The 26,890-nt window shown below is 46.1% G+C and overlaps 1 long non-coding RNA gene across 1 annotated transcript; it reads left to right on the top strand.

Moving 5' to 3' along the window:
* Positions 1 to 1,555: 1,555 nt before the first annotated feature.
* On the top strand, positions 1,556 to 9,476 carry LOC139268336 (uncharacterized). The gene is made up of 3 exons (XR_011594013.1): positions 1,556 to 1,916; positions 8,345 to 8,502; positions 8,789 to 9,476. It is a non-coding gene; the product is annotated as an uncharacterized lncRNA (long non-coding RNA).
* The last annotated feature ends 17,414 nt before the right edge of the window (positions 9,477 to 26,890 follow it).

Raw genomic sequence — 26,890 nt, 5'->3', positions numbered from 1 at the left:
ACAGCTACTAATACCAAAACACATGCATACACATATATAATATATAGATATACATATCCCCAATTAACAGTCCCCCGATCTTTTCGTCAATGACTGCACAATTTAAGTTTTATTAGCACACAAATGTTGCATGATGAACACATGCAAATACAGAGCACTAACACAATGAGATCGATGATGGGAGATAAAAATGACACCAAACTTTACAACATCATAAAACATGTCACTATTCAAGAGTAAATCGTCAATGCATGATAAAAGTTAGTACTTACTCTCGCAGATCCAATGATGTCATTCTACTGTTTGCAGCACTGGTTCGGTCCCCGCATCATGGATGCGATGGAGGACACCGCCTCAGCGATCTCTCGCCATAACCACTGATACATGGACGGTACCGGTTTCCCTCGCCCACCCCGTGTTAACTGATTACAATTGGCCTCCACTTCGTCCATCAATGACTCCTGGGCTTCCTCCAAGAAACGAGTGGCCCTTTTTCTCCCACCAAATTCCCTCTCAACTTCCATGGCTTGATTTTCCATTTTGTTGATATTTATTTATATATATATATTTGAATCTATTTATTTATCTATTTATTTTTAAATTATTATTCTATTACAGTTATTTTTTTAAGATTTTAAGATCTATTATTATAATAATTACTAGTTATATTATTAATGATATTATTTTATATTATGATATTAGTTGTAAGTATACTGAATATAATCAATGTACTCCTCAAAACACCTCACAAATCCTCTCACAGCTCCTCTCTCACTGACATCAACCAAACTCTGCAGCTTCAAGATGTCCAGTGCTGTCTTACCTTTGACCCCAAAATCACGGGTGAATGACCGCGCATGCACAGAGAAGGTTTTCTGGCTGTTTTCTGCAATGCTTCTGCTTCCCTTACTAAAGGTAAGAAAATCGCCAACTTTTCTCCTGTTCTCGCCATCCGCTACAGTCCACCATCGCCGATATCGAGGACCCGAAAACCGCGGGAGCGCGCACCAGCGGAATTCCGATGGTTAAAAAGACGCAACTGTCGGAATACCGCTAAGGATCCAGCGCCAGCAATCGGAGGGGAAATTCTAGCCCTATATCTTTCAACTACCTACATATAATCCCCCAATGGAGACTTGCAGCAGCCACAGATATTCCAATGATTGACAGCTGTGCCATTGACATCATAATTACTTTTTTAACAGTTTCCTTCTCACGTCAAATTCCATCGATTATCTTTCATGATTCTGTTCATGCCTTTTCATATTTTGACTTATATTTTTAGTCCATGTTTTGTTTACACTAGTTGCCTTTCTTTTCATTTCTCCACTTTATTCTCTTGCTGACTTTATTTCATTCTTTGTGTTCACCCTCTTCATTTTCTATTTAAATTGCCTTTGCTTTAATTTTGTTTCTTTTCTATATTTGTCTTTTTATTTCCTTCACTCCTTTCACGTACATTGCATTCATTTCTTCATAAATAATTCATCCCCATCTCTTTATCTTTTTCAGTGCTATTATTACGTTTCTTCCCCCACCCCATAGTGATCACAGATGAAAGTGGAGTGTTTCTCACCCCAAGTCTTTCAATTAGCAACAAAAATAACTTCCCTGCTTCTGATGATTGACAGGTTTCACTTTGCTATTCCAGTTTACTCAGTGTACAGTGTGGTCCAGATATTTCAATCTGTAGCCTGTCCAGTTGCCCCACAAAGCTCGAGCTGTAACTTTCATCAGTAAAGAATTGCCCAAAACGCAAAATTGCCCAAACTCGACAGAAATCGAATTTTAGGCAGTGCCTAAACTGGGATTTGACTTTTTATTGTTAGCAGAGATAAAGTAAATGTGCATGGAGAAATCTGAAATAAAAACAGGAATGCACAGCAGGTCTGTCGACAACTGGAAACATATGACAGGTTAGTATGAACTTTCCTTCTTTTTTTAGATGCTATCAGATCTGCTGTGTATATGCAACATTTTCTGTTTTTATTTCTGCAGTCAGATGTTTTCAGGGAATAGGATATTGATTCTTTGTTTGAGTAATACTGAAATTATGTACAAAAAATAATGCCAACGAAGTGAAGACTCAACATTTTTAAAGCTGTTTTACAAATCAACTTTTATCTAATTTAAACTGCTATGACAAGAGCTGCAATGTTAGATTCAGTACTTTGTAGTAAAATCAACTCCATTTACTACAATTTTGATTCTTTAACAAGGTAAATGCAATAAAATGAATCAAAAATGAAATGTTAATTTTCTACCTTGCGTACCTCTTTTTTTTAAATAAGGGCATATCAGTTTGTTCTCATTTATGCACAACTGACAGATTTAATATTCTGTAGTCAATGGAGTATTGTCACTTGACAGAGTGAGGTTGCTCTGGGGATGTCGACAGTTTGTGTACAATCTGAGGGAGAAAAAGACAAATTGATTAATCACTAAGATAGAAAATGATTACTTCCCCCTGTTTAAAAAAAAAATGATCAGAACCGCCTTGTTAAAAAGTTAGACTTCAAAGTGAGGGCTATCTGACAAATACCTGAACATCCATTCAGACTTTTGTAGCCTGAGTATGGCAGGTGTATTTCTAACCCATATCACTCTTTGTTTAAGTTCATGTTTATTCCACCTGCACAGTTGTATGGAGATTTTAGTTTTACTTCCCATTCTGATTTGATTCAAAGGAATTGTGGTAATTTACAGTGAATGTGTTATGTATTTAACCCCTTATAACCTGTATTACACTACCGCCAGAGGGCCTACCTGTTGGAGTCCCAAGGGATCCCAGCATCATTTGGGAGCACGGTATATAAGCAGGCCACCCACGAGGTACCTGCACTCAGGAGTCTTATTAAAGGAGCTAAGGTCACACTTGCTTATTGTACACAGTACTGTTTCACCCTTTATTATGAAAGTATCAATTGGCGACAAGGTAACGAATAACCGCGTGAAAATGCAAAAAACAGTTAACTCCTGGAGAAGTTCTCAGGAGAGGACAATTGGGAGGCCTTCATGGAGAGATTCGACCAATACTTCATGGTCAACGAGCTGGAAGGGGACGAGAACGCTGCCAAACGAAGGTCGATCCTCCTAACTGTCTGTGGGGCAAAAACCTATGGCCTTGTGAAGAATCTCCCAGCTCCGGCAAAATCAACAGCTAAATCCTATGAAGAATTGTGTACGCTGGACCAGGAACATTTAAATCCTAAGGAAAGTGTTTTGATGGCGAGATATCGGTTCTACATGTGTCACCGGTCGGAGAGCCAGGAAGTGGCGAGCTATGTCGCTGAACTAAGGCGCCTCGCAGGACATTGTGAGTTTGAAGGATTCCTGGAACAAATGCTCAGAGACTTTTTTGTACTGGACATTGGCCATGAGGTAATCCTTCACAAACTGTTGACTGTTGAAACTCAGAATCTAAGTAAAGCCATAACGATAGCCCAGGCATTTATGCCCACCAGCGACAACACCAAACAGATTTTGCAGAGTAAAGAAGTTTTGGCCAGTACTGTGCACAAAGTAACGTCGTTTTCGAGCAGGAATATATATGGCAGAATGTTCACGCCGGTTGCTGCTGCCCGACCTCAGATGACCCAGAGTCCGCCATTAATCGTTAATGCGAGGCAGTTAACACCTTGTTGGCACTGTGGAGGTGATCATCGGCCCCATCAATGCCATTTCAAGCACTATGCGTGCAACAGTTGCAGAACAATGGGACACCTCCAGCGAATGTGCAGGCGAGCTGCAAACCCTGCAAACCACCACGTTGCAGAGGAAGATCGATCCACTGTGGATCAGGCTGAATCAGGAGACTTGTACCGAGGAGGCAGAAGTGTACGGTGTACACACATTCACCACGAAATATCCACCAATAATGTTGAAAGTTGAGCTGAATGGAATTCCAGTATCTATGGAACTGGACATGGGTGCGAGTCAGTCCATAATGAGTAAAAAGGCCTTCGACAGGCTGTGGGGCAAAAAGGCACACAGGCCAAAGCTCAGCTCCATTCACACCAAAGTAAGGACTTACACCAAGGAACTAATCCCTGTAATTGGCAGTGCTGAAGTCAAAGTCTCCTATGATGGAGCAGTACACGAACTCCTGCTGTGAATTGTGCCAGGGGATGGCCCCACATTGTTTGGCAGAAGTGGCTGGGAAAAATCCGCTGGAACTGAGATGTCATCTGAGCGCTTTCATCCGTCGACGATGCCTCATGTGCCCAGGTTCTGAGCAGGTTTCCATTGTTGTTCAAGCCAGGCATTGGAAGCTTCTCGGGGGCAAAAGTGCAGATCCATTTGGTGCCCAGTACGTGACCCATTCACCACAAGGCACGAGCGGTACCATATATGATGCGTGAGAAAGTGGAAATTGAGCTGGACAGGCTGCAGCAAGAAGGCATCATTGCGCTGGTGGAATTCAACGAGTGGGCCAGTCCGATTGTCCCAGTACTCAAAGAGGACAGCATTGCCAGAATTTGTGGGGACTATAAAGTAACGATTAACCGTTTTTAGCTACAGGACCAACACCCGCTACCCAAGGCAGACAACCGATTTGCGACCCTGGCTGGAGCGAAAGCATTCACCAAGCTGGACCTGACCTCAGCCTATATGACGCAAGAGCTGGAGGAGTCTTTGAAAGGCCTCGCCTGCATCAACCTGCACAAAGGTCTGTTCATCTATAACAGATGCCCGTTCGGGATTCGGTCGGTTGCGGCAATCTTCCAACGGAACATGGAGAGCCTGGTAAAGTCAGTTCCTCGCACCGTGATTTTCCAGGACGACATACTGGTTACAGATCAGGACACCATTGAGCACTTGAAGAATCTGGAAGAGGTTCCTAGTTGGTTTGATCACGTGGGGCTCAGGTTGAAACGCTCGAAGTGTGTTTTCCTGGCGCAAGAGGTCAAGTTCTTGGGAAAAAGAATTGCAGCAGATGGCTCAGCCCCACTGACGCCAAGACGGAGGCCATCAAGAACGCGCCGAGACCACAGAATGTGATGGAGCTGCGATCATTCCTGGGACTCCTTAACCATTTTGGTAATTTCCTACCTGGGTTAATGCCATTCATTGGATATATTCAAGAGGGAGTTAGATATGGCCCTCACTGCTAAAGGGATCAAGGGATTTGGAAAGAAAGCAGGAAAGTGGTACTGAGGGAATGATCAGCCATGATCTTATTGAATGGTGGTGCAGGCTTGAAGGGCCGAATGGCCTACTCCTGCACCTATTTTCTATGTTTCCATGTTTCAATGTAAGCACTCTGCTCGAACCCTTACATGCGCTTCTGTGTAAAGGAGACAACAGGTTATGGGGCAATTCAAAAGAGGCTGCTTTTAAGAAAGCCAGAAATCTGTTGTTTTCAAACAAACTGCTTGTCCTATATGACCCTTGCAAAAGATTAGTGCTAGCTTGCAATGTGTCATCATACGTGCTCGGGAGTGTGTTACAACAGGCAAACGAATCGGGGATTTTGCAACCGGTCGCCTATACGCCAGGAGTTTGTCCAAGGCCGAAAGAGCCTACAGCATATTGAAAAAGAGACTCTGCCGTGCGTTTACGGGGTAAAAAAAATGCACCAGTACTTATTTGGCCTCGAGTTTGAGCTTGAAACTGACGACAAGCCACTCATGTCGCTGTTTTCTGAGAGCAAAGGGATTAACACCAATGCCTCTGCCCGCATCCAAAGATGGGTGCTCAAGCTGTAGACATACAACTATGTAATCCGCCACAGACCGGGCACAGAGAACTGCGCAGATGCTCTCAGTCGGCTGCCATTGCCCACCACCAGGGTGGAAATGGCAAAGCCAGCTGACTTGCTCATGGTAATGGATGCATTCGAAAACAAAAAGTCCCCCTTTACCAGCCAGGATCCTTTGCTGTCCTTGGTAAAAAAAATTGTGTCCTCCATGGGAGCTGGTCCAGCGTCCCAGCGGAGATGCAGGAGGCAGTTAAGCCGTTCCACAGTCGCAAAGACGAAATGTCCCTGCAGGCGGACAGTCTGTTGTGGGGCAATCGCGTGGTCTTGCGCAAGAACGCCAGAGATACGTTCATTTGTGAACTGGACAGCACCCATCCAGGCATTGTAATGAAGAAAGCCATAGCCAGATCCCATGTGTGGTGGCCCGGCATTGACTCAGATTTAGTGCAACACTTGCTCTCAGCTGAGCAATGCACCCAGAGAGGCAACACTAAGTTTGTGGTCGTGGCCCTCCAAACCATGGTCGAGGATCCATGTAGACTATGCGGGCCCATTTCTAGGCAAAATGTTTTTGGTTGTCGTGGACTCTTACTCAAAATGGATTGAATGTGCTATAATGTCTGTAAGCATGTCCACGGCCATTACTGAAAGCCTATGAACCATGTTTGCCACGCACGGCCTGCCTGATGTCCTAGTCAGCGACACTGGGCTGTGTTTCATCAGTGCTGAATTCAAGGAATTCATGACCTGCAATGGGATCAAGCACGTCACATCTGCCCCATTCAAGCCCACATCCGGCAGCCAGGCAGAACCGGCAGTTCAGACCATCAAGCAAAGCCTGAGAAGCATGTCCGAAGGCTCCCTACAGACCCGACTATGCCGAGTGCAGCTCAGTTACTGCACCAGACCCCACTCACTCACCGGAGTTCCCCCAGCCAAGCTGCTCATGCAAAGGGCGCTCAAAACAAGGCTCTCTCTTGTCCACCCTGATCTCCATGATCATGTGGAGCGCAGGCGGCATCAACAAAGTGTGTACCATGACCCCGCAAATTTGTCACACGATATTGAGGTCAATGATCCTGTGTTTGTACTCAATTATGGACATGGTCCCAAATGGCTCGCTGGCACGGTCATAGCCAAAGAGGGGAGTAGAGTGTTTCAGGTCAAGTTGGCCAATGGACTAATGTGCAGAAAACACTTGCACCAAATCAAATTGCAGTTCACCAACAGCTACGAACAACCGAAGAGGACACCACCAACTTTGACCCTCCAACACACACACAATTGGCAACTGACATCATGGTTGACCACGAAGTTGAACTCACCATCCCCAGCAGCCCGGCAAGGCCGGCTGCCCAGCAGCCCAGTGAAGAATGAACTAACTCACCCACATCCGCATTTGTACCGAGACGATCATTTTGGAACACGTGATTATAATGATATAATATATAGCGCCCTATAGCTAGTAGGTATAGGGAGCTGTATTGAGAGAGAGGGTCTGTGAAGGAATGCTACTTTAAGCTCCACATGACTGATTGAGATCTTCCAAATAAATAGAGTTAAGTAGAACGAAGGGTATCCAAGGGGCTATAAAATACATGGGGCTAGACTTTCCACTTTTGTGCAGATCACCCAAAAATGGGTGTTTTTCCAGCGTGGGCGATAAATATGGGTTTTGAGATTGCCGGATTATCTCCCATTTTCAAAACCCTAATTTTCCATTTTTTTAAATGGGCATTACCGTGAGCGATCTGAAATGGGTGTTAGCATAAAATTTTCTTGAACTTCTGCTGTAAAGTGTCGCCATCCATAGCAATGGTATGGCAGTGCTCGTTTCCCACGTTTCCGGATGTCAGGAGTCATCATTGCATGCGCAGAAGAGGAGACAGAGAGAGAGGGAGCAGAGAGGAACTGAAAGCATGTGTGGGTCTGGTGTGTGCTTGTTTGGCTGTTTTGGGAGGTAGGAGGGAGAGTTTCAGCCAGCAGAAGGAATTCTGAGCAAAAATTAAGTTGTTCCCACCGAGATATTTGCGGAAATTTGGTTGTTACAATGGAAGGGATGGAGGAGGCAACACAGCACACTGTGGAGACTGACACTGGCGAGAGCAGTGAGCTGGGATAGGAACAATTGGGAGGACGAAGAAGAGTGAGGAGATTCTCAGACAAGGCAAATGCCTCCCTCATGCAGGAGGTCGATTTACGCTGGGATCAATTGACCCAAGGTGGGCGTGAGAAGCCCACCCCAAAGGCTTACCAGAAGATATGGGCCGACATAGCCGAGGTGGTCTCGTCTGCAACCAACGAGGTGCGTGAGGGCAACCAGTGCCGCAAGCACTGGAACGACCTTGTCGGATCCGCCAGAGTAAGTATTATATTTATTTACATGTACTTAAAAATTTATATAATTTGATTTGTATGCGTAATGAGTGATTAAAGTCAGATGTGATGTCTTGCAGTTATACCAGGAATGTTTCACTCAAAGCCTGCGTTTATGGTGTACGTCTTTAGGTAAAGAAAGATAAGTTTCATAATAATCATGATTACATCTGTCGGTTATGTGTTGTATCAGTCTCTGTGACAGTACCTAGCAATGATATCACGCAATGATCTCATGCCATGTCGTGCTGTTGTTATCTTTTACAGAAGAAGCGTTCCAAGAATAGGGCCGAGCAGAGGCGAATGAGTGGCGGGCCAGCAGTCATCATCGACCTCACCGACATCGAGGAGCGGGTGCATACACTAGTGGGGAGCCAGCCCCCGATCAGCCATGCATGCAGCTTCAGAACCTGATGTGATATCACGTGAGTAAAGTATACACCATTGCATGATGTAGGTCAATAGATGCCACACCCACTCATATCCGACCAATAATATGTGATAGATGAATGATAAAAGTGTTCTCTAAATAATGATGGCCTCATGAGACTCCTTGCAATGCAGAATTTGGTGATGGTCATGAAATGTGATGTCTGTGATGATTTTGATAGCGGTGGTGCTTTTGTCATGCATATGCCGTGTGTAGCGCTGGAATCACCGTGTGACCCTAGCACCCCCTTCTCCTCTAATAACCTCATTTGTGTTTTGCAGCTCAGCCAGCAGCATGGCCCCAGGCAACACCACCGAGCCCAGAAGCTGGAGGCGCGGGGCCGGACTCACCGGATGATCGGATATCTGGTGCTGAGGAGCCCCGATTATCGCCCATGGAGCTGCAAGGTGCCTTCTCCACCGATGAAGTGCGGAATTTATTGAACCTGCATCACCAGGCTCCATCAGGAATTTACCCCAAGGCTATCTAGTGCTTCTGCGGCCATTCCCACCTCCACTGTGGAGGTACCGGGCCCAAGCACCTCACTACAGGGCACCCAAGGTGTCTCCAGGATAGTGCCGACCAAGCGAAGGTTGGTTAGACGTGGCAGGTCTGCTCCACGAGCGGCAGATCTGAGCGTGGACTTGTCCAGGAGCAGTGTTAACATAGCTCAGCAGATTCTACAGACAATGGGGGGCATATCCACCAGCTGACCAGCATGTCCATCACCATGACTGGATGTGATAGCCAAGAAGACTGGTGGCAGAGGCCTCCCAGTGGTCCCATATTGCGGTACTGCACCCCAAGGTGCTGCACCCCCATTGCCAATGACACATGACAGCCAGGAGGAAGATCTTGCTTCTGGCTCGGAGCACGTTCCCACCTAAGGACCATCCTCTCCCGTATCCGTCCAACCATCGGTTCTGCCGTCATCCCCCCCAATGAATTGGTACCTGAGGAGCTCCTTGGCCAGACGACATGGAGTCAGGAAGGGAAGGGGAAAGGGTAGAGGTGGGGAGAAGAGGGGGGAGGGAAGGAAAGTGAGGTGTATGGCCACGGGTGTTGGCTTGGTAATATTTCCATGTTGTTGTAGCAATTTTGTTGGGAGGTTTGGGGGAAGGGGGGAGGGGGCTAGCTTGTTGGTTTGCATTTGTGTTCTGTGCTCCTGGAAATGTTGACCATTTGATTGATGTAAATGTAAATTTGTTGTGGGGTGGGGTGGGGTTGGGGTGGGGTGCTCATTGCAGTTATAATTATGATTTCACACAAATGTTCGGATTAAATGTTTTTTATTCAACATGACCTTGTTGCGCATTGTCTCAGATAGCTGCACCGTTACACATTGGTGATTCTTTAACATGAAAGGGTATAATTAAACTAAACTTGAATCAACTTAAACTTTAACTGTCACCAAGGTGATGCACACCATTGATGTATGAGCTGCATTCACAGCAGTGTTGCAGCTTTGTAAATACCACCAACATTCTTTCAAGCAAAGTGCTCTGTCATGTATCCTACATGGTTACTGCTGGTACTATTACAGGGTGTGCCACCAGAGGGCACTGCAGTGGGAGACTTGTAGGTTACCTGTACAGGTGTGCCAGGCCTAGTATAAAAGGCAGGCCACCATGTGTGATCCTCACTCTGGAGTTATATTAAATGGACTAAGGTCACTATAGTTCAAGCACAACACATTGTCTCGTAGAGTCATTATTAGAGCATCTGAAGACATAACAATTGGCAACCAGATTACGGACCTTCACACGAAAATGGCTGACATTGGTACTTTGCAGCAGTTCGCCGATGGTGATGATTGGGAAGCCTTTGTGGAGAGGCTCAACCATTTCTTCACAGCAAACGACCTGGCAGGTGACAATCCGGCCACACTGGCTGATAAGCACAGAGCTATCCTGCTAACCAGTTGTGGGCCCACCGTCTATGGCCTCGTCAGGAACTTGCTGGCACCAGCGAAGACAACGACGAAGACATATGAGGAGCTCGTAACGCTGATCTAAGGACAACTCAAGTCCAAAGAGAGCATCCTCCCAGTCAGACACCGGTGTTATACACACCAACGGCCCAAAGGCCAGGAGATCGCGAAATATACTGCAGACCTCAGGAGGCTGGCAGCACCATGTGATTTCGATGACCACCTCACTGAAGCACTGCGGGATATCTTTGACATCGGAATCGGCCATGAGGGCCTTCTTCATAAACTACTATCTGCGGATACCACAGTCACATTGCAGATGGCCATCTCCGTGTGCCAAGCATTCATGACCTCAACCTGCGGCTCTAGGCCGATGACTCATCTTCAGGACTCAAACCCGGCAAGTACTGTGCACAGAATGGTGCTCTTTAGAGGCTGGATTGTAGAACGTGAATCTCCTCAGGGGAGAGAGAACAGGTCCCTCTGTCCCTTAACTCAGAGTCCGCCGAGGGGGGCTAATAGAGTAGCACCATACTGGCATTGCGGAGGGAGTCACAGGGCTCACCAATGCCGTTTTAAAGACTATGTATGTAAAGGCTGCAGCACAAAGAGCCACCTCTAGCGAATGTGTAAAAGAAATATGACTCACTGTGTTGATGAAGAGTCTGCAGATGGCCACCATGAATCCAGCGCAGATTATGAAGTGATAGTCAGATAGGCAGCTCAGCTACACGATGAGGTATGTAGCATGTTTGCCTGCACCACCGAATGTTCTCCATTGAGAATGGAAGTTGAGATAAATGGTATTCCAGTCTTCAGTCAGTAATGAATCAAGAAACTTTTGACAGGCTATGGGACAATCAGGCTGAACGACTCAAGTTGGTCCCGGTCCAGGCAAAGCTGCACACCCACACCAATGAACTTATCCCAGTCGTTGGTAGTGCGGATGTAAAGGTACACCATGATGGCGCAGTGCACAAGTTACCTCTGTGGATTATTGCAGGTGATGGACCAACGCTACTCAGAAGAAGGCGGATGAAGATCCATTGGAGCTGGGAAGATTTCATCCCTCCAGCGATCGATGTTCCCCGCGCTCAGAGGCAAAGCAAACCCCTACCTGAGGTTGGATCCGGCACCAGAGAGCAGGCCAGCACAGCACCTGAGGCACAGATTGCTCAGCACGACTGCGTGGAGACGATCCAGCTGAGACGACCCGAACGCATCTTCCAGGCTCCAGTGGCAGGACTCCGGAGGAAGAGAATCGGAACCAGAGGCGACTTCTCAGCTTCAGTGGAGGAATCCGGGGAGAAGAGGATCACAGCAGTCGACATTGTGGATTAAAAACAAGATGGCACCCAAATCACGAGGTGAGGCTCTGAAGAAAAAACTGGCAGCCGGACCATGAGGTGCAGCGCTGATGGAGCAACACGTGGCACCAAGCGAAGAAGAGGATTGGGGTAAAGATAGGAAGGCTCTCTTAAAAGAGGCCTGCAACTCACCACACTTAAAGGGACAGTTCCACACTCTCAATCAATGTAACAGCAACTGTGAGTTAGATGTAAAATGTGTAATTGATGATCAGAGTTGTGTATATGCAATAAGCAAGGAAAAGTTGTGCAATTGCGACCATGTAAAATGTGTAATGGATGATGAGAGTTGTGTACATGCAATAAGCAAGGTAAAGTCATGCGATTGCGATCGGAGCTACAGGTTATTTACATTAAGAAATGAAACGTTGTGCGATGTAGAATTTCAACTGCATACAGTCAATGCAGCGGGCAAACACCCATCGGGAGCACACAGGCCCAGCGAGTTACCCAATGCTGTAGCCTGCGTCCCTGGGACCAGAGTGATGCACCACGGAGTGTGGCCACAAGCAGCCAATATGTACAAGCTGCAGAGCAAGCGATTTCAGGAAGGCAACGGCAAAGGTATCAATACCCTGTCCCCGATCGGCTTCACCTTTTAGGCACTCGATGGCACCAACCGCCACAAGCCTGAAAGAGCAAACTGCGCGAAGGCGCAGCCCCCAGACCCTATTGCCACCAAGGCTACACCTGGGAACGAAGTGTCACACGCAACGGGTCTCCCAAATGGGACTGGGACCAGCCAGGATCCCAAACCAAATAACGCCCAGGCAAGCGAGTCAGCAGTTTCCTGTGCACTGCTAGACAACTGCCCCTCAGGGAGCAGCAACGACCCGGGGCGCAAGAAGAGGACAGGGAGGTCACAGGCATCTGTGAACCTGCCCAATGCAAGAAGCAATGGTAAAAGCCCTGCGAGCAGGCAACTTGAGCCAACTGGGTTCCCACTGCCAGTACTGGGCACCGCACCACCACCAGACTGCCTGGACACCATCCTGCAGTCCTGGCACTAATTTGTCCTCATGCACCGGTGCTGACCCCAGCAATGACTTCAAGAATATTCCAAGCATGTACCACGAATGCAATACTGTAAATGCAAACATTTTTTTTTGGACTTGAATGTGTATGAATGTAATGAGCCAGCGGGGTGGGGAGGGGGGGATGCAAGGAGTGGGGGGGTGGGGGGAAGAGAGTGGAGTGGGCATGGACAAACAAACAGAAACCACCAGCAACTCTACTGCCAACGAAACACCACCAACTCACCCAAGATAGAAACGATCTGCCAAGGGTCAACCAGTTGGAGCTAAGCCCAGAGCACAGTCAATGCAAAGGCGATTTGCACCAAAGCTTGGGGGAAGAGTGATGTCATGTATCCTACATGGTTACTGCTTATACTATTACAGGGTGTACCACCAGAGGGCACCGCAGTGGGAGACTTGTAGGTTACCTGTACAGGTGTGCCAGGCCTAGTATAAAAGGCAGGCCACAATGTGTGATCCTCACTCTGGAGTTACATTAAATGGACTAAGGTCACTACAGTTCAAGCATAACACACTGTCTCGTGGAGACAATTATTAGTGCATCTGAAGACATAACACACTAATTTATGAGCAGCTGACATAAATGTTTTGCAGCTATGTAGCCACCACGGGCCCTTTCCTGCGGTCTAGAGGGGGGCGGGGGCATGGTTTCAATGTCAATCTGATTGTATGGCCCGAGGTCAGCGTCCAGCTCCTCGTCCTACTCTTCCTCTCTCTTGTGAGGTGGACCGTCAGTCCTGCAGCATGGAGCCACCACCACGAATTGAGCTAGCTGCTCAGAGTGGTATTGGACTCGCCTCCTGAGTGGTCCAGGCATCTAAAGTGCTGCTTAAGCACTCCAATGGTTTTCTTGACGATATTGCATGTGGCTCTCATTGTATCGCTTCTCGGCTTCTGTTTGGGTCTTACACAGGGGGATCATCAGCCAGGTGGCGAGGCTATATCCTTTGTCACCAAGCATTCAGCACTGACCTTGTGGCTGACTGGTAAACATATCAGATACAGTGCTCTCACGCAGGATGTGAGCATCATGGATGCTGCCAGGAAATTTGGCATTTACTGCCATAATTATTTGCTGGTGGTTGACAACGAGTTGCACATTCAGGGAGTGGAATTCCTTTCGGTTCCGAAAAGCCTCTGCATCCTGAAAAGGTGCCCGCATCGCGATGTGCATACAGTCTATTGCTCCCTACACCTTGGAGAAGTTAGCAATTCGGTAGAATCCTAGAGCCCTCTCAGTCTGAGTCTCCGTGGACATAGGGAAGCTGATAAAGTCCATCCTGCGTGTGTACAGGGCTTCAGTGACCTGTCGAATGCAGCAATGTGTGGCATGCTGAGATATAATGCAAATGTTGCCAGCTGAGGCCTGAAAGGAACCCGACGCATAGAACGAAAATGACCTTGACCTCGACGGAAAGTGCGGTCCTGATGGTGCTGGCAGACTGCAGATCTCCCCGCTGATGAGCTAGCATATCTCACTGATAACCTCTTTGTGGAAGCTCAGTCTCCTAAGGCACGTGTTATCAGACAAGTTGAGGTAAGACCACTTCTCCCTGTAAGTGCGGGGGTTTAAGGTCTGATCCTCCTCGTCAGTCTGGCATGTCTTAAATTGGGCACATAATGCTGTCGAATATACCTTCTGCCATCTCCAGTATGCAGCATGTGCGTGGTAATCAAGACATGCTGAGAAATGACAGGCCCTATTCCAATAACTATCAGTATTATACCCATTGTTCACAAACAATAAATTTCCCCACTAAAACACCTAATCGAAATTCCAATCATTCACCATATGATAAGATGTTTGTTCAGATGTGCACGTCACCTTAAAAGAACTTCAGAGTACATCAAAATTTCCCAGAAGTTGAAGCAGTCTTTTAAATGAAGCGACCTGCGATTTACAAAATGGCGTCCATACCTCTGTGATTAGTTCAGCTGAGAGCAACTTTTTCACAGCGTTTTTTTTCGGCGAGCGATATTTTCGGCAATATGTGTGCGAGGTGGCGAAAATAATGCTCGCCGATATTTTGGGCGTTAGTTTTGGCAAATGTGATCTTTACGACAAAAGAAAGTGGCCGGGCGGTATTATTAAATATTGGCGTTAATTAAATGCTGAAAGTAACGCTGGATGATATTATGGGCATTGGTTTCGCCCATTCTGATCTCTCTGCCAAACAAAAGTGGGCAGGCGGTATTATTTTTTATCGGCGTTAAGCACATGCTGAAAGTAACGCTCAGTGATAAATGACTGAAAAATGGGCGTTAGTTTCCAATTTGTGGCTAAGTGGGTGATATATGGGTATTGTACCTCATTTCAGAGTTAAAATGGACATTAAGTGGGCGGTATGCATGCAAAAATAATGGCAAGTCTAGCCCATGGTATCAGAAGCGGAGACTTCCTTTGTCAAACGCATCGACAACTGAAATATTGAAATGTAAGACTTTATCGAGCTGATTCAAAATCAACGTTAAGCTTTGCAGTGCAGAGGGTGCTTCCTACACATCGCGCATGGATCTGTGAAACATAGAAACATAGAAAATAGGTGCAGGAGTAGGCCATTCGGCTCTTCGAGCCTGCACCGCCATTCAATAAGATCATTGCTGATCATTCCCTCAGTATGTAGAATTTACCAGTATCTCGCAAAGATTCCAGGTACCTTTCCCCTACAGAGAGAAGAATCCCTTTCTGGGCTTTTAAAATGAGTTTAAAGGGGCAGACGAAGCCTGCGGGGGATAAAAGGGGATGCATTCATGGAGACCCCCCCCCCCCCCCCCCAGTGTTTGGAATCATAGGAAAGGGAATTCAAAATGGACCTAAATTACAGAAGCTTGAGATCCCCTAAACATCTATGGGAAGGAGCATATCAATTTTAAGATTCTTCAACATTTTGGCTGCAAAAAAAAAAGAGTTACCAAATACAGGAGGTGGGGCCAAATTCATGTATTAAAGACCCCAGACTGTCTGAGGGAACTATTCACCCTCGAAGAGATAATCGAATTACCCAATCAAGCACAATGGAAATCATGGTCAAGAAACTGGACAATTCTAAAACAATGCAAAACCAGTGATAGCACATTCTCACACCCTAATCGAGTTACTGCTGACAAAGGAGACATTTGAAAATCAATGGACAGAACAGTTCAAACAGAACCCAAGAGATTTGATGGGAGATAACGGAGCCTTTTTTTGGGATATATCGATCCCCCAGTTTTACAAGGAAAGACCAGCAAGGAGCAACATGCAGACTAGCAGAACACAGAAACTAGCAGAAGACAGGAGAGAAGCAGAGCACAGACTGGAACACAGACACAGACACAAACAGCCAGAGCTGGGGAGTGAAGAAATGGAGCAGTGAAGGAAACTACTAGAACTCATCAAGAACTGACTGAGCACGAGGCCCACGAAATGGAAGGTTGTCAGCAACCAAATTGACAAACCCGGGCTACCACAACCAGCGAAACGACCAACCGAAACCAAATCAGCAAAAACTGAAGAATCGACCTTTATTTCCACTCTACAATCTACTTCTGAATGACCAACGGGTGAGAAATTACCAAAAGGGACTAACTAAAACTATTCCGAACCAAAGAAAGTGGGTATTTACCCCATACATCCAAAACGCAACTTATCGCATCAACGGACGCACCCCAACCGAAGAATACGCAGTCCGAAGTCCTCTCCTCCGTCCGGGGTACGGCTCACCTAGAAGGCCAAGTGCAGCGAACCCCGAAACCGTGATTCACCGGCAATTGTCGAAAGGGATTGGTGAGCATAGCCCCTGAACCCTGAGAGCTATAACTTAGTTAGTTAGGGGAATTGGGAGGGGGGAGGCTGGGATAACTTGTGCAAATGTATCTGCATTCGCCTCTTTACCCCATTTAGAGTTTAAGCTGTATTCTTTTCCCGACAGACTGTAATTGGATAATTTATTCAATGTGTTGTACCCTTCAGTGTGTATTGGTCTGTGTGTGTTATTAAAGGTGTGCCTTTTTACTTCTTTTTAAACACAATAAAGCCATACCTGCTTCCTACCTTGAAACCGATTGTCTGTCCAAGTCTGTCACAGTCCCTTCATAATTCCAGTGTCTAGAACCAAGGGTGTGTGAGCGATTCGGAACCGCTCATATAAGGTCAGAAGGGAAAGCTGACCCCCTGCAAACCACCCCTTACAAGTACCCCTTTCCTGCTTTCTCTCCATGCCTCTTGATCCCCTTAGCCATAAGGGCCATATCGAACTCCCTCTTGAATATATCCAATGAACTGGCATCAACAACTCGCTGTGGCAGGGAATTCCACAGGTTAACAACTCTCTGAGTGAAGAAGTTTTTCCTCATCTCAGTCTTAAATGGCCTACCCCTTATCCTAAGACTATGTCCCCCGGTTCTGGACTTCCCCAACATTCTTCCCGCATCTAACCTGTCCAGTCCTGTCAGAATCTTACACGTTTCTGTGAGATCCCCTCTGATCCTTCGAAACTCCAGTGAATAAAGGCCCAGTTGATCCAGTCTCTCCTCATATGACAGTCCAGCCATCCCTGGAATGAGTCTGGTGAACCTTCGCTGCACTCCCTCAATAGTAAGAACGTCCTTCCTCAGATTAGGAGACCAAAACTGAACACAATATTCCAGGTGCGGCCTCACTAAGGCCGTGTACAACTGCAGTAAGACCTCCCTGCTCCTATACTCAAATCCCCTAGCTTTGAAGGTCAACATACCATTTGCCTTCTTCACCATCTGCTGTACCTGAATGCCAACTTTCAATGACTGATGAACCATGACACCTAGGTCTTGTTGCACCTACCCTTTTCCTAATCTGCCGTCATTCAGATAATGGTCTGCCATCGTATTTTTGCCCCTAAAATGGATAACCGCACATTTATCCACATTATACTACATCTGCCATGCATTTGCCCACTCACCTAACCTGTCCAAGTCAGCCTGCAGCCTCTTAGCGTCCCCCTCCCAGCCCACACCGCCACCCAGTTTAGTGTCATCTGCAAACTTGGAGATATTACACTCAATTCCTTCATCCAAATCGTTGATGTATATTGTAAAGAGCTGGGGTCCCAGCACTGAGCCCTGCGGCACTCCACTAGTCACTGCCTCCCATTCTGAAGAGGAGCCGCTTATCCTGACTCTCTGCTTCCTGTCTGCCAACCAGTTCTCTATCCACGTCAATACATCATCCCCAATAGCATGCGCTTTAATTTTGTGCATCAATCTCTTGTGCGGGACCTTGTCAAAAGCCTTTTGAAAGTCCAAATACACCACATCCACTGGTTCTCCCTTGTCCACTCTACTAGTTACATCCTCAAAAAATTCCAGAAGATTCGTCAAGCATGATTTCCCTTTCATAAGTCCATGCTGACTTGGACTGATCCTGTCACTGCTTTCCAAATGCGCTGCTATTTCATCCTTAATGATTGAATCCAACATTTTCCCCACTACTGATGTCAGGCTAACCGATCTATAATTACCCGTTTTCTCTCTCCCTCCTTTTTTAAAAAGTGGTGTTACATTAGCTGCCCTCCAGTCCATAGGAACTGATCCAGAGTCGATAGACAGTTGGAAAAGATCACCAATGCATCCGCTATTTCTAGGGCCACTTCTTTAAGTACTCTGGGATGCAGACAATCAGGCCCCGGGGATTTATCGGCCTTCAATCCCATCAATTTCCCGAACACAAATTCCTGCCTAATAAGGATATCCTTCAGTTCCTCCTTCTCACTAGACCCACTGTCCCCTAGTACATTCGGAAGCTTATTTGTGTCTTCCTTTGTGAAGACAGAACCGAAGTATTTGTTTAATTGGTCTGCCATTTCTTTGTTTCCCATTATAAATTCACCTGAATCCAACTGCAAGGGACCTACATTTGTCTTGACTAATCTTTTTCTCTTCGCATCTTTATAGAAGCTTTTGCAGTCAGTTTTTATGTTCCCTACAAGCTTCCTCTCGTACTCTATTTTCCCCCTCTTAATTAAACCCTTAGTCTTCCACTGTTGAATTCTAAATTTCTTCCAGTCCTCAGTTTTGTTACTTTTTCTAGCCAATTTATATGCCTCTTCCTTGGTTTTAACACTATCCTTAATTTCCCTTGTTAGCCACGGTTGAGCCACCTTCCCCGTTTTATTTTTACTCCAGACAGTTGCTGAAGTTCATCCATGAGATCTTTAAATGTTTGCCATTGCTTATCCACCGTCAACTTTAAGTATCCTTTGCCAGTCTATTCTAGCCAATTCACGTCTCATACCATCAAAGTTAACTTTCCTTAAGTTCAGGACCCTAGTTTCCGAAATAACTGTGTCACTCTCCATCTTATTAAAGAATTCTACCATATTATGGTCACTCTTCCCCAAGGGGCCTCGCACAAGATTGCAAATTAGTCCCTTCTCATTACACATCACCCAGTCTAGGATGGCCAGCTCTCTCGTTGGTTCCTCGACATATTGGTCTAGAAAACCATCCCTAATACACTCCAGGAAATCTCCTCCACCGCATTGCTACCAGTTTGGTTAGCCCAATCAATATGTAGATTAAAGTCGCCCATGATAACTGCTGTACCTTTATTGCACACATCCCTTATTTCTTGTTTGATGCTGTCCCCAACCTCACTACTACTGTTTGGTGGTCTGTACACAACTCCCACGAACAGTTTCTGCCCTTTGGTAATCCGCAGCTCCACCTATACCGATTCCACATCATCCAGGCAAATGTCCCTCCTTACTTTCCTCTTTATTTTCCTCTTTAACCAACAATGCCACCCCACCAACTTTTCCTCTATGCCTATCCTTCCTATATGTTTAATACCCCTGGATGTTGAAGGGTGATAAATACCATAAGCTTGTAAAATAATCTAGAGACAATAGTAAAGTACATTTAAAGTGGCAAAAGTTATTGTAGAGCCTCGATTGAAAAAATATTTTGACAATTATATGGCCACGATATTTTGCTGTTAGACTTGTTCTTGTCCTCTGGGTATTTGAACTGTATAAATATAGGTGACAAACTCAAAGTCCTAAACTGTAGCGAGCTATCATGGCCACCATGATGCCAACTCCCGCGCACATTCCTCTCCCACCTCCATTGCAGGTGACTGGCGATTTGAAAGCCAAATGGAAATAATTCAAACAACTGTGGGACAGCTATGAAATTATCACAAATATTAAAAACAATATAGCGTTAAGGTTACAACGTAAATCACTGCCATTGGCACCGATGCCCTAGATAGCCACAATAATCTTCCCTACAAATCAGAGGAAGACAAGCAGGAAATTGAGATTATTTTGAAGCTCTGGGAAGAGCACTGTAAAGGTAAAACCAACATCATCTATGAACGACACCAGTTTAACAACTGTGTACAAGGGGACGAGTGGTTTGACAGATATCTCATGAAAGTGATCGTCATGTGATTCCGGCAATTTGAGGGATAATTTCATCAGAGACCACATAGTCTGCGGAATATCTGATAACACTCTGTGTAAGAGATTGTTGGAAGAATCAAGGCTAACACTCAATAAAGCTACATAGACCACAGTTACATGAATGAAATCCATGAAGCTCACTTAAATAGACTCTGAAGATGTCAAAGGCGTCAGACAGAAACTCCGACCAGCAAAAAAAGAATTCACAGACAAAGAGTTCATGAACAATTGCAGATATTGTGGCAAAAGTCATGTGCTGTCAAAAATTATGGGATAGCACATGGGAAGACCTGCACAAGTTGCGGCAAACTAAATCACTTTTCTCAAAAGCGTAGGCAGAATAGATCAAGGCAGTAGTCTATACATAACCCTAAATATAAGGGCAAGCCAAAAGTTCATGCACTATATCAGGAGAGTTACAATTCTGATTTTGAAGGCATGACTGTAAAGATGCTTGGTAAAGTTGATCGCACAATCAAGGACAAAGCTGACAGAATGTATCCTGACAAGATTATGGCTACCTTCTCCATTAAAGCTCAAATGGTAAAAATGCAAATAGGTTGTGAAGCCACATGCAATGTGCTACCTCTTAGATACTTACCAAAAGGCTTAAAGATAAAAGAATCGCAGACAATACTGTCACTATATGACAACCGTGCTGTTATGTATGTTAACTTGGTTTTACCTGCCACCGGAGGGCGCGACTGTCGGAGTCCTGGCAGACACGTGCAAGCCGTGTATATAATGTTGGCAGCCATGTTGAATCCTCACTTTGATAATAAATAAACTGGAGTAAGGTCATGCCTGAACTAACTCACCATACTCAGCCTCGTGGAATTATTTGATACTTAACAATTGGCGACAAGTTAAAAATACGAACTTTCACGCAGCCATGTCTGTTGGAATTAAGGAGAGATTCATGGAAGGGGAGGACTGTGAGGATTTCACCGATCGCCTCGACCAGTTCCTCGTAGCCAACGAATTGGAAGGAACCGATAATGCAATTAAGCGCAGGACGGTTGTCTTCACTGTTTGTGGGTCAAAAATTTATGGCCTTATCAAGAATCTACTCTCACCGACTTGACCAATGGATAAGACTTACGATGAATTGTGTACGATGGTTCGGAACCACTTTAATCCGAAGGGAAGCATCACCATGGCGAGATATCGCTTCTATATGCACAATCGCTCCGAGGGCCAGGACGTGGCGGAATTTGTCACCGACCTGAGACATTTTGCTGGGCTGCGTTGGAGGAAATGCTGTGGGAATTTTTCATGCTTGGCATTGGCCACGAGGTCATCCTTCAAAAGCTGCTGGCTGCTGAATCTCTAGAACTGAGCAGGGCCATCAAAACCGCCCAGGCATGCATGGTCCATGCATGAAAACTCAAAACAGATATCTTCCCAGCATCGAAACTCACCGGCAGGTTCTGTGCATAAAATAATATCGTCGACAGGCAGAGCTGCACATGGCAGGGCCTACTCGTCCGCGTTCGTATGACCTGTAACTACTCAAAGTCCGCTATGGGGGGTGAATTAAATCTTGCCTTGTTGGCGTTGCGGGGGCTATCATCGGGCCCATCAATGCTGATTCAAGCAATACGTGTGCAAAGGCTGTGCAACAATGGGGCACCTTCAGCGAATGTGTCCGTAACCGAGCAAGCGTGCTGTGACACATCACGTGGCTGAGGATGATCGATCCAGCGTGGATCAAGCAGCACAGGCAACTCAACCCGAGGTACAGGATGAAGAAGTGTATGGGGTACATTCTTTTAGCAAAAGTCCTCCGATAACACTGGAAGTTACATTAAATGGGGTTCTAGTATCCATGGAATTGGACACTGGTGTGAGTCAGTCAATAATGAGCCAGAGGGCTTTCGAAAAGCTGTGGGACACTAAGGCAAAAAGACCCAAAATGAGCCCAATCAATTCGAAGCTGCTTACCTACACCAAAGATCTCATACCAGTCATTGGCTGCGCGGCAGTAAAGGTATCGTATGATGGAGCTGTGCATGATTTATCGTTGTGGATCGTTCCAGGCAATGATCCAATGCTGTTCGGCAGGAGTTCGCTTGAGAAAATTAAATGGAACTGGAATGATATTAAAGCCTTATCATCAGTGGATGATGCTTCATGTGCTCATGTATTGAGCAAATTTCCCTTGTTGTTCGAACAAGGCATTAGTAACTTCACGGGAGCCAAGGTGCAGATCCACCTCGGCTCAGATGCAAGAGCCGTCACAAGGCTCAGGCGGTTCCGTACATGATGAGGGAGAAGGTCGAAATCGAACTGGACAGACTTCAACAGGAAGGAATCACATCACCAGTCGAGTTCAGCAAATGGGCCAGTCCAATTGTCCCGGTGTTGAAAAGCAATGGCACGGTCAAGATCTGCGGCGACTACAAGATAATGATCAACCAAGTGTCGATATGGTATCAGTACCCATTACCCAAGGCTGACGACCTGTTTGCAATGCTAGCAGGGGGGAAGTCGTTCATCAAATTGGACCGGACCTCTGGTTACATGAAACAGGAGCTGGTTGATCTTCGAAAAAACTGATGTGCATCAACATGCACAAAGGACTGTTTATATACAAAGATGCCCTTTCGGAATTCGCTTGGCAGCAGCCATATTTCAGAGAAACATGGAGAGTTTGCTGAAGTCTGTCCCGAGAGCCATCGTGTTCCAAGGTGACATCCTGATCACCGGTCGCGACGCCACCGAACACCTGCACAACCTGGAAGAGATTCTACATCGTCTGGAGAGAGTGGGACTCAGGCTAAAGCGCTCCAAGTCCGTTTTCATGGCACCAGAAGTCGAATTCCTGGGGTGAATGATTGCAGCAGATGGCATCAGGCCTACGGACTCGAAGACAGAGGCCATCAAGAATGCATCCAGACCCCAGAGTGTGACGGAACTGTGTTCGTTCCTGGGTCTTCTCAACTATTTCGGTAATTTTCTACCTAGTTTGAGCACATTGCCCTTGCACATGTTGCTGAGAAAGGGTAACAACTGGGTTTGGGTCAAGACAAAGCTTTTGAGAAGGCCAGGAACCTGCTATGTTCCAATAAATTACTGGTACACTATGACCCATGTAAGCGGTTAGTGCTGGCCTGTGACGCCTCATCATATGGGGTTGGTTGTGTGCTCCAGCAAGCCAATGTGTCAGGCAAACTCCAACCAGTTGCATACGCATCAGAAGTCTGTCGAAGGTTGAAAGAGCCTATAGTATGGTAGATAAGGAGGCTTTAGCATACGTTTATGAGGATAGGAAAATGCACCAATACCTGCTTGGGCTTCAGTTTGTGCTTGAAACGGACCACAAGCTGCTCATTTCATTGTTTTTGGAGAGCAAAGGTATAAACACCAATGCCTCATCCCGCATCCAAAGATGGGCACTGATATTATCCGCTTATGATTATGTCATCTGCCACAGACCAGGCACTGAAAACTGTACTGATGCGCTTAGCCGGCTACCATTGCCGATGTGGAAATGCCGCAGTCCGCAGACTTGCTGCTGGTCGTGGATGCCTTCAAGAGCGAGGGGTCGCCCATCACAGCTCGCCAAATTAGAACCCGGACCAGCCAGGATCCTGTACTGTCAAGCGTAAAACGGTGTGTCCTAAATGCCATTCCCAGGGAAATGCAGGATGAAATTAAGCCTGAAAGCCGCCACAAAGTTGAATTGTCTATTCAGTCTGATTGTCTGTTATGGGGTAATCGTGTTGTTATGCCAAAAAAAGGCAGGGAAACTTTTGTGTGGGATTTACACAGTACCCACCCAGGTATTGTCATGATGAAGGCCATTGCCAGGTCTCATGTTTGGTGGCCCACCATTGACTCGGACTTGGAGCCATGCGTGCATCAGTGCAACACTTGCATGCAACTGAGTAACGCACCTGTGGAGGCTCCGCTGAGTCTGTGGGCATGGCCATCCAAACCGTGGTCAAGGATCCACATAGACTTTGCCGGCCCCTTTCTCGGCAAAATATTTTTAACGGTAGTGGACGCTTACTCCAAATGGATTGAATGCGTAATCATATCATCCAGCACGTCCACAGACACTATTGAAAGCCCCGGGCCATGTTCACCATCCATGGCCTGCCTGATGTCCTTGTCGGCAACAATGGACCGTGTTTCACCAGTTCGGATTTCCACGAGTTTATGACCTGTAATGGCGTCAAGCATGTCAGATCTGCCCTTTTCAAACCCGCGTCTAATGGTCAAGCGGAGCGGGCTGTCCAAGCCATTAAGCAGAGCCTAAAATGTGTGAATCATGGCTCCCTACAGACCCGCTTGTCCCACATTCTGCTCAGTTACTGGACAAGACCCCACTCACTCACCGGGGTCCCTCCTGCCGAGCTGTTAATGAAGAGAGGCCTCAAAACTAGGCTCTTCCTTGTACACCCGGGTTTCAATGATTGTTGTAGGTATTAGGCACCCTAGGGCAACGGCACCTGTAGGATAAGGTTAGAATTAAATATGTAACTTGTTCCATAAAATGGCAACCAGTGAAGCCTCAAGGGATTTTATGTTAGCTGAAATAGACCACATTCCTGGAGACTGATACTTGTTGTTTCCCACACACAGGACCAGCAAGCAAGCTCTGCAGGTGTCTCTAATCAGCTAGGCCTCAGGACCAAATGTTCTAGTAACAATACGGCTCTGTAGCAGGATAGAAATAAGGAGGCTACTCAATGCCAGCATCCAAGGACAGTAAGATATGAGAGGCCCAGGCCATGTTACAAGACACATGAGTCATCCCTAGCAACACACCCCTTAGTAACACATCTCTTGGCAACACATGAGCCACTTTACGTTTAGAGACTAACGCTATTGGTCGAATGTAACTGTAGTAAACTGTTGTATGTAACTGTAGTAAACTGTTGTAAAACATATAAAGATCCATGAAACTCTTTGTTCAGCGGAGAGAAGCCTGGACTCAGTCTTGTGATTTCCTCCCCGCTAGCGTAAATAAAGGCCGCTCTGGCGTTGGAACCGACTCTGAGTGTTGAGTGATTCTTCTGACAAACACTAACACTAACAATGATCATGTCGAAACCAGAAGGCAACGGCAGCAATGGTATCACGATCGCACAGCCGTATCATGTGACATTGATGTTCATGACCCTGTGTTTGTCCTGAATTATGGTCATGATCCAAAGTGGGTTGTTGGCATGGTTTTAGCCAAGTAGGGGAACAGGGTGTTTGAAGTCAAACTGTTAAATGGCCAAACATGCAAGAGGCACATTGACCAAAACAAACTGCGATTCACAGACAACCCAGAACAACTTGAAGATGACATCATCATCGACCAACCAACATACATCCAACCATCAGTTGAACCTTGTGTCATTCACGAAGACGGACCTACCATCCCTGACAGTCCTGTCAGACCGACTGCTCCGCAATGCAGCAATGGTCCTACTAACTCACCCAAGCTTGGGTTTGAACTGAGAAGATCAATCAAGGAGCGTGCTGTGTATGGAGAAAGAGTCAGACTGAACACTGTGAGATCAAAGTAAAATGTGACCTTAGTCTTTATTGCAAGTCTCCAGAGTGCCTCTCCAACCTGTGAAGCCTCTTTATATATCTGTGCTCCCAAGGGATCCCATAATCCCTTGGGACTCCAGGGAATGAGCCCTCTGGTGGCTGTACAGAGTAAATACAAGTATACATATATAACAGAGCGGAAGGCCCTGGACTGTCTCAACTTGTAAGTACAACCTGTACCAAGAACTTTGGGGGGAATTATGGTATGTATGTTAACTGGGTTTTACCTGCCTCCGGAGGACGTGACTGTCGGAGTCCTAATGATCATTGGCAGACACATGCAAGCCATGTATCTAATGTTGGCAGCCATGTTGAATCCTCACGTTGAGAATAAATAAACTGGAGTAAGGTCATGCCTGAACTAGCTCACCGTACTTAGCCTCATGGAGTTATTTGATACTTAACACATGCAAACATAAACTACAAAGAACAAGCAAAAGTACGTTGTGCCCTTTTTTATCATTGAGGGCCAAAGTGCACCACTGATTGGCTCACACACTGCTCAACAGCTACAACTGATAAAAGTGCAGCATCAGAATATCGCGGTGGTAAATGAACCACACGAATCACAAACTAAGAACAAGGCAAACATCTCGCTAGCTTCAAAAACTGATGTCAACAATGCGTATCTAGATGTGTTTAAGGAACTTGGACTCAAGCCAGGGACCTTGAACTTAATGAATCAGTGACACTAGCTGTAATGCCACCCAAATGGGTGCCAATAGCGATCAAGCAAATGCTAAAAGAGGAACTCAATCATTGGAAAAATCAACAAATCATCACATACGTGGTTGAACCGACAGACTGGGTATCCAGTCGATTGACTTTACAAAAAACAAATGGAAAAATATGAGTATGTATCGACCCTTATGATCTGAATAATGCCCTGAAATGTGGACACTATCCACTTCCTGTGATCGATGACGTCTTGCCACAGGTGTCAAATGTAAAGGTCTTCACTAAAGCAGACTGCAAGGAAGGCTTCTTGCAATGTGAACTTGCCATAGAGTCCAGTCCATCTACCTCACAACCTTCCAGACTCCATGGGGACGATAGCGATATAATACAATGACAT

The sequence above is a fragment of the Pristiophorus japonicus genome, chromosome 1 (genome assembly GCF_044704955.1).
Source record: "Pristiophorus japonicus isolate sPriJap1 chromosome 1, sPriJap1.hap1, whole genome shotgun sequence".
Classification (NCBI taxonomy): domain Eukaryota; kingdom Metazoa; phylum Chordata; class Chondrichthyes; family Pristiophoridae; genus Pristiophorus; species Pristiophorus japonicus.
The sequence above is the reverse complement of the archived record's forward strand: the minus strand, read 5'-3'. Positions and strand labels throughout refer to the sequence as shown.